Here is a 12,748-nt window from a genome sequence, read left to right as displayed (position 1 = left end):
GTGGCTGGGGAGGAGGGAGGCAGCTGTGGCACGGGTGGTGGATGTGTGGCTGGGGGAGGAGGGAGGCCGCTGTGGCACTGGTGGTTCTCTTGCTGCCGCTGGGTGATCCCAGGAGGTTGCCTCCAGAGGCGTGAGTGCGGATGTCTGCAGGACCTCAGTACGGTTTCTCGGTTTCTCGAATTCCCCAGCTGGTCCCATCCGCCTGGAATCTGCGGCATTCCTTTCTCTGTTCATCATTTCCTGTTCCATTCAGCGCTCCTCGAGTATTTAGAGAAGGAGTTTCTTGGTGTTTGGAACCAAGAATGTGTTTATGCAAATCCTGAGTGAAAAATAAAAGACTGTGGAAAGAAAAAAACACTTTTCACTACAGTTTTGCCTAGCGCCTTTATTTTTAAGTTTATTTTGTTTTGTAAAGTATATTTCTGTGTTTTCTTCAGGGAAGGCCTTTCCCCCTCCCATGTCCCCTTCCCAGGCCCCGGAAAGCTGTTTAGTCCAGAGAGCTGGGGTGTGTGGATTGGGAGCAAAGCGGAGGGTGGAGGGGCAGGCGGCCGATCCGAGCCCCACAGAAAAACACTTGATTTCTTTCCAGATCATGAGTCATGGTAATGGGTGACCGTTTAGTTCTGTGCTGCCCTGGTTTCCTTCTAGGGGACCCCACGGTGGCACCCACACCCCTGCCGCCGCTCACCCCCCTGGCTTCCCTGAGTGGCTGCACTGTACCAGTGGGTTTAGTGAACGTAGGATGTTGGTGTGCTTCAGGCAGGAAATAGCTGCTGGCTCCGCAGAGCAGGCCGGGCGGCAGGCTAGCCTGGGCTGGGTAATAATTGATCACAGATTTGTGCGTGGTCACTGAGAGTGTGGTGCTCTAAAGCTGCCACTGTGCAGAAGCTGGTCTAGATTGTAGAATGCTAGTGGCTTAAAAGTGGTGATGACGTTGGTTTTCAAAAGAAATATTTCAGAATTATTTGGGGCATTTCTGTATGCATCTAATCAGAGAATTGTGAGGCTTGTAAAAATGTGCTGTGCATTCTTGACTGGTGTGTTTGTTAGGATTTGGGGCTGCAGTTAGGATGTGATAGAGTCAGTGTGAGATAGATGACTTTTTAAGGGTATCCACCAAAAGGCAATGGCAAGAACTTTTAGTTTTACTTGATGTGTTAATTACAGATATTAGTTAGAGCCAAGTTATTTTTCAGAAGCTTCCCCACCCACTGAAAATCCTCCCATAGGGACTTGGCTGTAGGGTCTGAATCACATAGGTGGGGGCAGACCTCAGTTTGCCACCCTGGGGCTCCTGGGAGCCAGCCGCAGCCATCAGAAGCCATGAACCAGGACTGTTGCAGGATGTGAGGGAATTACTGGCTGTGCGTTCCAAGTTATTATAGACTAAGGGATAAATAAGACAGAGCCATCAGCATGGTCATGTGTTTATGAGAATAACAAGAATTTTCAGGCTCCTTGGAGAGGGGAGCTACCATTGTGCTCAGGAAGAGTGAGGCACTTCTAACCGGCTGTTCCTGCGTGCTCACGGACAGACACTTGGGTGGGCACATGTGTGCGCACAGCAGTATCCACATATGCAGACAGGTGCATGTGTACGCACCCCTTAAACATGTGCACACTCACACATGCTTACACACACAGTGCACCCCCACACATCTCACCACACACGTGCACACCCACTCGTGCTCACCCACACACACTCACACTCACATGTGCACACCCACACATCTCCTCACCACACATGCACACCCACGCATGTGCTCACCCACACACACGCTCACATGTGCACACCCACACATCTCACCCACACACGTGCACATCCACACACATGCTTACCACACGCGCACACACGTGCACACCCACACGTGTGCTCACCACACATGCGCACACACGTACACACCCACACACATGCACACCCACACACAAGCACACCCACACATGTGCACACACGTGCTCACCCACACACGTGCGCTTGCAGGGCAGTGGAAATGACCCAGATGCCCCAGGTGTCCCGTGGACCACAGAGGGCAGTGGAAATGACCCAGTTGCCTGGGGGTGCTGTGGACCGCAGAGGGCAGTGGAAATGACCCAGATGCCCCGGGTGTCCCGTGGACCGCAGAGGGCAGTGGAAATGACCCAGATGCCCCGGGTGTCCCGTGGACCGCAGAGGGCAGTGGAAATGACCCAGTTGCCTGGGGGTGCTGTGGACCACAGAGGGCAGTGGAAATGACCCAGATGCCCCGGGGGTGCCGTGGACCACAGAGGGCGGTGGAAGTGACCCAGACGCCCGGGGGTGCCGTGGACCGCAGAGGGCGGTGGAAGTGACCCAGACGCCCGGGGGTGCCGTGGACTGCAGAGGGCGGTGGAAGTGACCCAGACGCCTGGGGGTGCCGTGGACTGCAGAGGGCGGTGGAAGTGACCCAGACGCCTGGGGGTGCCGTGGACTGCAGAGGGAGTGGAAGTGACCCAGATGCCCGGGGGTGCCGTGGACTGCAGAGGGCAGTGGAAGTGACCCAGACGCCTGGGGGTGCCGTGGACTGCAGAGGGCAGTGGAAATGACCCAGATGCCCCGGGCGTCCTGTGGACCGCAGAGGGCAGTGGAAGTGACTCAGCTGCTTCGAGGTCTGTGCTGTTGTTATGATGGCTTTATCTCTAGGGCTCAGTCTCTTGTGACAGGAAGTGGTATTAATGAATCAGTTAATCATTTCGTAATGTGGGAAGTCGTCCTGTGACCAGCCTTCAGGCAGGCAGGCGCTTCCGCATGTGCCCGGCCTAATCCAAGCTTTGTGTTTCATGGCTGCGTGGCCTCTCCCAGGCCGAGGGCGTGACCGTGCTGCCTCCCTGTCACCACGGTGGTGTGTTCACTTGCTGAACTCACGTGCTCACCAACCACCCCGGCCAGGAGATGCTGGGGGAAAACAGCTCCCGCACGGCGGCACAGGGTCCTAAACGCGTTGCCACCGGACGTAAACCGAAGCCATTGCCGACACCACAAGCAAAGCCTCCTGTGCGTTCGAAGTATTTTTACATGGCCGGACCTGGCCCTGTGCCTCTTTCAGTGGCCTCTCTGTGGGAATCTCCTTCTCCTGCTGGGGCCTGCAGCTGCCCACAACTGGGGCTGGGGCTGGGGCTGGGATTGGGGGTGTTTTCGCCCACAGCTGGGGGTCAAGCAGAATTTCCCAGCTTAGCACACCCATCGTCTGCAGAGTTGGGAGTTAGAGGTCTGTCCCTTGTTGGCCACAACTCTGCCCTGTCCCTGCACGTGAGAGCAGGCTGTTCCGGGGGGAGTGTGTTTAACCTGCCCACGGGTTTATGCTGAAACCCTGCCCACATTTTATTAAGGGATACCCGTAAACAAAGGTCGGTGAAGGATGAAGGAAAACAAGCTGCTTTTAGAAGTCAACTAAATACATGATCATGCTCAACTCATTTTGGCCTGTGTGATTTAAAGAGCAGACAAGAATATGCTGTTATTTATTTACAGGTAAAATGAGGGTCTGGGCCCATTTTGCACCATTTAGCAAGCGAATGGGCAGCTGTTGTGGCTGGACCTCACTTTGACGGACAGAGCTAGGACACGTGCAAGGGGCATTTGCAGGTTAATTAATCTCCCTCCGTCTGTCCGTATCCCCGTTCCTTCACCCCTCGCCTGCAAGGCCGAGATATCCCAGAGATCTTTCCAGAGGGTTCTGGACTGAAGTCTAATGAAGGAAGCCCCAGGAAGCCCAGAACAGAAAGTTAGTGTGTAACAGAAGGAAATTCGCTTTGCGCTCCACAGTGGAGTTGCGGTTGCCTTTCTAACGTGGCCTGTGGCTGTGCTGAGGACAGGGCTGGTCTCCCTCCTCTGCGTGGACATCGCAGGCGCTCGCCACAGTGGGGCGGACTAAGGGGTGTGGTGCGAGCCACTGATCTCTGACGGCGGCTGTTTTACACTCCTGGGTGGCATCCGTGCCCTCTGGTTTTCTCTGTGACGGCGGCTGTTTTACACTCCTGGGTGGCACTCGTCCCCTCTGGTTTTCTCTCTGACGGTGGCTGTTTTACACTCCTGGGTGGCATCTGTGCCCTCTGGTTTTCTCTCTGACGGCGGCTGTTTTACACTCCTGGATGGCACCCGTGCCCTCTGGTTTTCTCTCTGACGGCGGCTGTTTTACACTCCTGGGTGGCATCCGTGCCCTCTGGTTTTCTCTGTGATGGCGGCTGTTTTACACTCCTGGGTGGCACCCGTCCCCTCTGGTTTTCTCTCTGACGGCGGCTGTTTTACACTCCTGGGTGGCACCCGTGCCCTCTGGTTTTCTCTCTGACGGCGGATGTTTTACACTCCTGGGTGGCACCCGTGCCCTCTGGTTTTCTCTCTGACGGCGGCTGTTTTACACTCCTGGGTGGCATCCGTGCCCTCTGGTTTTCTCTCTGACGGCGGCTGTTTTACACTCCTGGGTGGCACCCGTGCCCTCTGGTTTTCTCTCTGACGGCGGATGTTTTACACTCCTGGGTGGCACCCGTGCCCTCTGGTTTTCTCTCTGACGGCGGCTGTTTTACACTCCTGGGTGGCATCCGTCCCCTCTGGTTTTCTCTCTGACGGCGGCTGTTTTACACTCCTGGGTGGCATCCGTGCCCTCTGGTTTTCTCTCTGACGGCGGCTGTTTTACACTCCTGGGTGGCATCCGTGCCCTCTGGTTTTCTCTCTGACAGCGGCTGTTTTACACTCCTGCGTAGCATCCGTCCCCTGTGGTTTTCTCACTGGCATCTTTCTCTCCTTTTAAGAAGTTAGTCAAAAGCAATGTTGTTCTTCCAAAGCAACGGAGCAAAGGTCTGGTCAACATTTTAGACACATTTCTCCAATTTTCCTTTTGTTCCCTGCCAGCCACTGTGCTGCTGTGCTGAGCTCAAGCCATAGGTGCATCTGCCCGAGGGCTGGGCCCTGTCGGGAGGAGCCGTCTGGAGGCCCCGGGTCTCCACGGAAGGAGGTCCCTGTGAGAGACGACGTGCCAGGAGGAGGCTGATATGGCCGAGCAGACAAACTTACATGCAGAAAAGCCTCCCCGTGGATGCGGCCCTGGAGGGCAGCAGCCACTGGGCTCTGGAGCCGGCGTGTGTCCCCTTAGGGGCATCCCCGCCCTCCGGCTCCTGCCCCCACGTCAGGAACGACTTCCTGTGCATGGCAGGGCTCCGCTCCACTCTGGAGTCCTGCTCTGCCTCTGCTGGGTTGGGCTGGGCCTTCCTCTGAGGCCCAGGGACCTTAGTGCCTCCCAGCCCCACCCTCCAGCCCTCCTGAGCTAAGCACCTTCCCAGTTTCCTGCTGGCCTCTGAGCCACTCTCCAAAGGAAGAATGTTACTTTTTGCTGAGAATTCTCTTGGAGACCCTTTGAACTGAGAGGTGAACCCACAGTGGGTGCCTCTGCCTGGGATGTTGGTGTCCTCTGTGGCCCCATGGGAGTGGCAGTCAGGGCACCTTGGCCATGGGAAAGGAGGACCAGGCTGGCCACAGAGGCCTGAATGTGTGGGGCCGGGGCAAGCATGGGGAGCTGGCGTCGCCAGCCCATCCTCCAGTTCCCAAGCCTTACCCTGGGTTCTCCAGATGGGGTCCCCACACCTGCAGCATCTGCTTCCCCTGGGAACGTGTGTGGAGTGCACGCAGCAGGCTCTCCCCCAGACCTGCAGAGCTAGTAAATCTTGGGCAGGGCTGGCCATCTCTGTTTCCACAGGCCCTGCAGAGGGTGCTTGTCCGGCCGACACCTGGGAAACCCTGGTCTAAAGAGTGTAGTTCTCTTCCTGTGGAGTGTCAGGACCAGACTGGCTTCCTGAACAGTCACCTGCAGAGCTTCTGCTCCTCTGGGAGGGCTCTGACTTTCTCATGGGTCATGAGAAAGCTTTCCAGCTGCCTTGGGCCCCCTGGAAGACTCTGGGGATTAATGAGCAGATGCAGGGCTGCCTGGAGCTGGCCAAGCCCGGTGCCCTGCTAATGCCATTTTTTGGTAACACCCAGTCACGGTAGCCTGGCTGAGGGTGTTGTTCTCCTTCTCTTTATTTGCTATCACTAAATCCATCTGGTTAAAACTTCGCCTGGCAAGCCCTGGTCCTGGGTGCTGGAGCGGGTGCCTGGAAGCCACGGTTTCCAGGTAGAGGAGGGACGATGTCACTTACGGGGCTGCACAAAGGGGCGAATCTGCCTTTGCTTTTCCCGCCCTCGCCTGTTCCTCAGAATTAGGGCGACGTCTGTGGCTCCTTCACCAGAATAAACAGAAGCTATTTTAAGTCGATGGCCCCAACCCCAACCAAGACACAGGATTTGATGATCCTCTGGAAGCGCCATTTTTGCTCAGATTGCAGCCAGGGTGTCCTAATTCCTGAGCACAGATGGAGGTTTGACATACTCTGCTCTTACACATGAGGGTTTCTGAACAGCTTGTGTATCTGGAGGCTGCTTTGGAGAAAAAGCAATGGCGGTGGACATACTTGCAAATGCCAAGGCAGTCAGCGGGCGTGGGAAGGCTGGGCTGTGCGGTGGGAAGTGAGGCTTCCCTCCCTCCTAGAAGCCCCAGCCCATTAGAACTCAGCCTGCAGCTTGCATGTGGCCGGTGGTGTGCATTCCACAGTGTGGTTTTAGTTTTTTTACCTCGAGCAGCCCTGGATTTTAACAGGCCTCCAGCAATGTCCTTCACGGCCCAAGCATGGCTCAGCTCCCGACCAGGGCCCAGGCCCAGACCCTCACTCCACTGCCCCACACCTGGGACACTGTGGCTCTCTCAGGAGGCTTCTCATTCCCCAAACCATCTGTGGTGGCAGCTTGCCGGTGTCCGGATGGGTGTGTCCTGGTGCTGTCAGGCTCTGGTCCCGGCCCCCTCGGGACATGGGAGGCTGTGACATGCGATGCGTGTCACGCCCCCGGTGCAGGTGCCAGGAGGGGCTGTCGGTCCTCACAGCAGCCAGGGGAGGGAGGCTTGTTGTGTTTGTCTTGCGGATGAGGAAACGGGGCTCTGGGAGGGAAGCGCTTTGCCAGGCTCTTGTTGGACCACAGCTGCCTGCCGCTTTCCCGAGGAGTCCTTCGAGGAAGGTGGAGGGTGAGCGTGCAGAACCTGTCTGCGTAGGGCCAGGGGGTCGTGCAGCTGTGCCCTGAGCAGGGGAGCGGCTGCAGGCACAGTGCTGAGACTGTCCATTCCACCTCATCTCAGACACCGAGATTTGAGTTGTACATAATGTTCACGTGCGTGAAAAGTTCTGCTCTTAGCAATTGTAAAATTATGTACAATCTACCATACAGGCATTGCAGCACAGGATTTGGTCAGGGGCCTGCATCTGTCTCCCCCTGGTCCGGGCCGGCCGGGCCTGTGGACCCAGCGCAGGGATCCAGGTTCCAGGCCCTCCTGGGCACTGCTGAATTCTGTCCAACTGACTTTGATTTTTTACGTTTCATTCTGAGCATTTCTGTTTCTGTTGATTCACTATCTTTTCTGGTTATAGAAGGAATAATTTTTCTCTTAACCACCCAGGTGGCAGCCACGTGTGACTGGTCAGGTTTCTGTGAGGGAGAGAGGGCCTGGCCTCTTGCTGGGCTCTGCCAGATGCTGGCTGCCCTGAGGATGCGGTTGCAGCAGCGTCTGTGGGTGGCTGAGGAGACGGGATGTTCCTGAGCAGTCGCACCCCAGGGTGCTCTGCGTGCTGCCCAGGTGTCAGAGCCAGACCCCCACGATGCCCAGCCTCATGCTGCTGCGAGACCACCCTGGTCAAAGAGACCCACCCGGTCCCCTGCCTCCCGGCCTGCGCCAGCCCCCGTCCCTCTGGAAGCCGTGGGAGGCTGCTGTGGCGTTTGGGGGCCTAAGGGCCTGGTCTCCGGGGCCGCGCAGTCGTGGTGGAGCGGCAGGAGGATGAGTTTGTCAGATAGATGGTGGTGGGCTTCAGTTTTGCTTTGACGTCTACGTTCCTTAGAGAGAAAACAGCTCAGCTGTGTTTTTCTCCTCTTGGCCGCCCTCGTGGCTGGTGTGTGTGGAAGAAGATGTGTGAGCGTGTGCAGCCCACAGCAGGCACTGAGTACATGGCGGTGCTTTCCTCACTTTACTCTGAAGCTGTCGCTGGCTTGGGATTTGGTAAAAGGCAGTGGTGTGGGTTGGAGTGGAGCTCTGAGATGCTCGGGCGAGCAGGCTGTGAACGGGTCTGAGGGTTTGGACTGGGGGACCATGCCGAGCAAGGTGGCTGAGTTACAGATAAAGAGTTGAAGAAAAGGACTCGGTGCCTTTAAGGAGCCCCTGCTGCTTACACAACACTTTTGCCGAGACTGGCTTCATGTGGTTGCTGCCCACGCAGGTGCCAAGCAAGGCCCTGGCGCCAGAGACGTGGGCTGAAAACCAAGCAAACTGAACGTCCGTGACCGTCATGCAGCCGGGGCCCTAAGAACGTGGCCGCGTGGTTGTCAGGCCGGGGCTCTGCTGCTGCCCTCCGGCTTAGGGAATACAGCTGGGGAGAAACGCTCCCTCTGAGTTCCCCTGGGATTTGGGCTGGCTTGAGGTTGTAAACAGGTGAGGTGGTCGAGTGGAGAGCCTTGCTGTGACAGAGACCCAGGGGCCCTGCCGCCACCCGCCTGGAGCCGCCACAGCCTGGCCTGCCGCCGGAGCTCCGCGTGCAGTGACTGAACCGAGGCGCCCTCGTTGCTGCTGCCGGTTCTGCTGCTCCGGAAAACCTCTCTGTGCGACGTTGGGTCTTCCTTGTGACTGAAGAGGAGCCACGTTGTTACGGAAGGGCCGGGACCCAGACACTGGGTCCGATGTCCTCGAGGTATCAGAACTCCCGGAGAACAAGTGGAGGGCCGTGTCACCGCCACGCGCTCTGCCGTCCCGCTCCCGAGTGAGGCCACGCACAGCTGCAAGTGTGACTGACAGTGACTCAGAAGCTGTGCACCCGAGGTGTGAATCCCACCTGGTCTGGCGCCAAGAAAACAGCACCTCGGTGATGGGAGGTGGGGTGACGAGGGTGGGGTGAGCAGTGCAGGGTTATGGGCGAATTTTGATGGCAGAGGGGTGACGGGGGCGGGGTGATGGACTTGGGGTGACGGGCGTGTTTTGATGGGGGCAGGGTGATGGGTGCATTTTGATGGGCAGGGTGATAAGTGTGGGGTGACTGGTGCGGGTTGATGGAGGGTGCAGGGTGACGGGCATGTTTTGATGGAGGGTGCAGGGTGACAGGGGAGGGGTGACGGGGGTGGGGTGATGGAAGCTGGGTGACCGGCGCAGGGCGATGGGGGTGGGGTGACAGGGCGGGGTGACGGAAGCTGGATGACCGGCGCAGGGTGACGGGGGCAGGGTGACGGAAGCTGGGTGACCGGCGCAGTGTGACGGGGGTGGGGTGACGGGGCGGGGTGACGGAAGCTGGGTGACTGGCGCAGGGTGACGGGGTGGGATGATGTGACTCTGGGGCGTGGCACTCGGGCTGGCTCAGGTCCCAGCCAAGTGCGAGCTGGTCCACGTCAGCCTCTGGTTTTGAAACGCTGAGCCTGGCTCCATTCTGAAAAGTGCAGCAGTAATTCGAGCCTTGTTCTGAATGGTCCCGCTGATTCATCCTGCTTTTCAGGGCCCTGCTGAAGGACAGCAGCTTCTGCTTCCTCTCTCCTGGCAGCCTGAACTTCCTGAGAGGACTGGGCATTTGGGTAGCCATGGTGGGGTCATCCTTTAAACAGGGGAATGGCTTTCCCAGATGCAGTCGCTTCCACGGGAACCTTCTAGAGCCTCACCCAGAGCAGAGCAGACACCCACAGCAGCCCGGAGTTCCAGGGAGGCCTGGCCGCTTGCCTGGGTCATGAGAGACGGGCCAGCCCCCAGCCCTGGGTGGGAAGAGCCCAGGCCTCAGACAGGACACGCACCTGGGTGAGCAGACACCTCCCCTGTTGGAGCAGGTGCAGCCCTTCAGAAGCAGACCTCCATCGTGGGAAAATCAGACCCATGGTGCCAGGCCGCACGAAGGCGGGACACACAGGCCATGTCCTCCACCAGCGTCAGGACACGAAGGCCAGACACATGGGCCTGTCCCCCTTGAGGACCAGGTCACAAAAGAGGGACACATAGGCCCATCCTCCTCGAGGGTCAGGACACCAAGGCGGGACCCACAAGCCTGTCCCCTGTGACACACACCCCCTGAGGACCGGGACACCAAGGCGGGACACACAAGCCTATCCCCTTGTGATACACACCCCCTCAAGGGTCAGGACACCAAGGTGGGACACACAAGCCTGTCCCCCTCCAGGGTCAGGACACCAAGGCAGGACACACACCCTCTGAGGACCAGGACACCAAGGCGGGACACACGGGCCCATCCCCCTCGAGGGTCAGGGTGCCCAGGGTCAAAGCTGGAGGCTGACTGCCGTCCACAGACTGTGGCTGGAAGGAGACCACCACGTTGAAATGCTGGCAAGTCTGGTCCAGGTGTGGTCGTGTGGTGGAAGAGAGGAGGTGTAGCCGTGAACACCAGCCGTCCTTGCCGGCTGTGGCTCTGGGTGGGGCTGACTGAGGGAGGTCATGGTTAACTTTCTACCTGGAGACTTAACTGGCTAGAATGAATATCTATTTCTTTGTAGTTAAGAACATTTTAAAACACAGCAAAATAGTTTCCTTGTAAGACTTTTAATTTTAAACATACGCAGAGCTTTCTAAAAGGGGCGCAGCGTAGAGCTTGGTCTCTGTGGGCCGAGCCTTCCATGCGTCTGGAGGATGGACAGGTGGTTTTGTACTGTGTGTCATAGTTTGCACCCATCTGGTTCGGGGTTACACCAAAAACGTTAATAAGGTAATGGTGGTGATCAGCTCAGCAGACCGAGCCCAAGCCCCTCCCCGCCCGGGCCTTATACTGTGGAGTAGGAATCGTGGTCTCAGGGGGATTTGTGTGTGAGTTTCTACAGCTACAGTAAGAAAAATGGACATTTAGTCACAAAGCTGTTTTACGTTTAAACTTAATTAGGAAAAATTGCCTTTATTACATGTAATGAGTTGACTCTGTCAGTATTTAATATGAGCGAAGGAATTGTTGGGAAAAGAGAAATTAGACCTAACATCTTTATTTGTAACAATCTCAGATGCTGTTAAATTTGTAAGCATTTCTGTTGCTCTGTAGATGTCTTGGAAAAGTTACTTTTAAGTTTTCAAGAATGAGAAGTCGTTTCCACTGAGAACTGAGCATGTTAGCGTCTTTCTTTTGATCAGTTTCTCTGTATTCTTATTTTGCAAAATGGAGATGCATGCTACGCACATATATCAATATTAAATACACATGTGTAAGCTCACAGGAAACATTGCACCGTACGTTTCTATGCATTACTGAAAGTTCACCGGAAAAGGCTCTGGGAGTGGCCGTGTGGTGCTCTGTGATGCCTGTTGAACCCAGCATATGCCTCAGTGCCTGCCCCTGCTGAAACAGCAGCTCCACAGGGTCAGGACAGCAGACGGCTCAGCCCAGGGTGGGTGCAGGGTGCTCTGAGTGTCAGAATGTCTGGCTGTGGAAGGGCGGGTGCAGGGTGCTGTGAGTCTGAGTCTCTGGCCGCGGAAGGGCGGGTGCAGGGTGCTGTGAGTCTCAGAGTGTCTGGCCGTGGAAGGGTGGGTGCAGGGTGCTGTGAGTGTCAGAGTCTCTGGCTGTGGAAGCGTAGGTACAGGGTACTGTGAGTGTCAGTCTCACGGCGTGGAACGCCGTTTCCTTCCCCATGCTGAATTCTACTTCGCATCTTACCATAACAGTCTTACAGCTAGGTGACTTCCTTGTACCACTGGAATATCAATTTGCTCTCATGTCATCTTAGAAATATTTTTCAACGACTGAGAAGACATTGTAAATATGCTGTCATGGTCAGGTGTGAGAGGAGGACAGACGGGCGGCTCAGAGCTGGGCCTGGGTTATATCATTTCTGAACCCCTGGTGGATCTGGTGTAGATGCTGGTGCCTCCTGTCTTGCCTCAGGCTGGGTGAAGATTGGTCGAGGGAACATCTGGTCAGTGCTGGTCCTGGATGTGCCTGTGGCCCTGTCGGGCAGGAGGCTGGGGAGGAGCTGTGATGCCTGGTGGTCCCTGTCCCCATCCTCCCCTTCTGAGGTGACGGCTTTGCCCTGGGAACTACCTGCCCTGGATCGGGGGGGCCAGGCGTGCTCTCTGTCTCTGAGGGTTTCTGGGCCTTGGGAAGTTTGGAGACTTTTGGAGCAGGGCGTGTCAGGTGGCCAAAGGGTGTTTATGGCCCGAGGTGGAGGCTGGGCTCAGGCAGATGAGGGCCTGTGGGCCACCCTTCCTGTGTGCTGCTGATGCTGGTGTTGGTGATTCTCAGGTGAGAATGTGTGGGCTAGGGGGAGTGGCCCTGGTGAGCCTGTATGGGCTTGGCGGGGGGGCGGGGGGAGACTCAGGTGAGCATGTGTGGACTTGGGGAGGGGGGCCCAGGTGAGCCTGTGTGGGCTTTGGGTGGGGGTACTCAGGTGAGCCTGTGTGGGCTTTGGTGGGGGGAGGACTCAGGTGAGCATGTGTGGGCTGGAGGGGGGGCCCAGGTGGGCTACGGGGAGTAGCCCAGGTGAGCGTGCGTGGGCTGGGGAGGGGTGGCCCAGGTGAGCGTGCGTGGGCTGGGGGGAACCCAGCTGAGCCTGTGTGGGCTGTGGGGGTCCCAGGTGAGCCTGTGTGGGCTGTGGGGGGCCCAGGTGAGCGTGTGTGGGCTGGGGGGGTCCCAGGTGAGCCTGTATGGGCTGGGGAGGGGCCCAGGTGAGCCTGTGTGGGCTGGGGGGGCCCAGGTGAGGGGG

The 12,748-nt window shown here is 57.3% G+C and overlaps 1 protein-coding gene across 4 annotated transcripts in view; it reads left to right on the top strand.

Annotated features, from left to right (window-relative positions):
* RASA3 (RAS p21 protein activator 3) overlaps window positions 1–12,748 on the top strand; it is a 124,575-nt gene that overhangs the window by 12,183 nt on the left and 99,644 nt on the right. Inside the window, exon 1 of one of the 4 annotated variants that reach the window (XM_032246336.1) lies at window positions 11,413–11,437. The exons of 2 other annotated variants lie outside the window; for them this stretch is intronic. The gene's annotated coding sequence lies outside the window, so the exon portion shown is untranslated. Of the gene's footprint in view, window positions 1–11,412; window positions 11,438–12,748 lie in introns of those variants that run through there. One more of the 4 variants, XM_032246333.1, reaches the window with a different exon arrangement.

This window comes from Sapajus apella, unplaced genomic scaffold (assembly GCF_009761245.1).
Source record: "Sapajus apella isolate SASKATOON/1434 unplaced genomic scaffold, GSC_monkey_1.0 scaffold60, whole genome shotgun sequence".
NCBI classification, from domain to species: domain Eukaryota; kingdom Metazoa; phylum Chordata; class Mammalia; order Primates; family Cebidae; genus Sapajus; species Sapajus apella.
The sequence above is the reverse complement of the archived record's forward strand: the minus strand, read 5'-3'. Positions and strand labels throughout refer to the sequence as shown.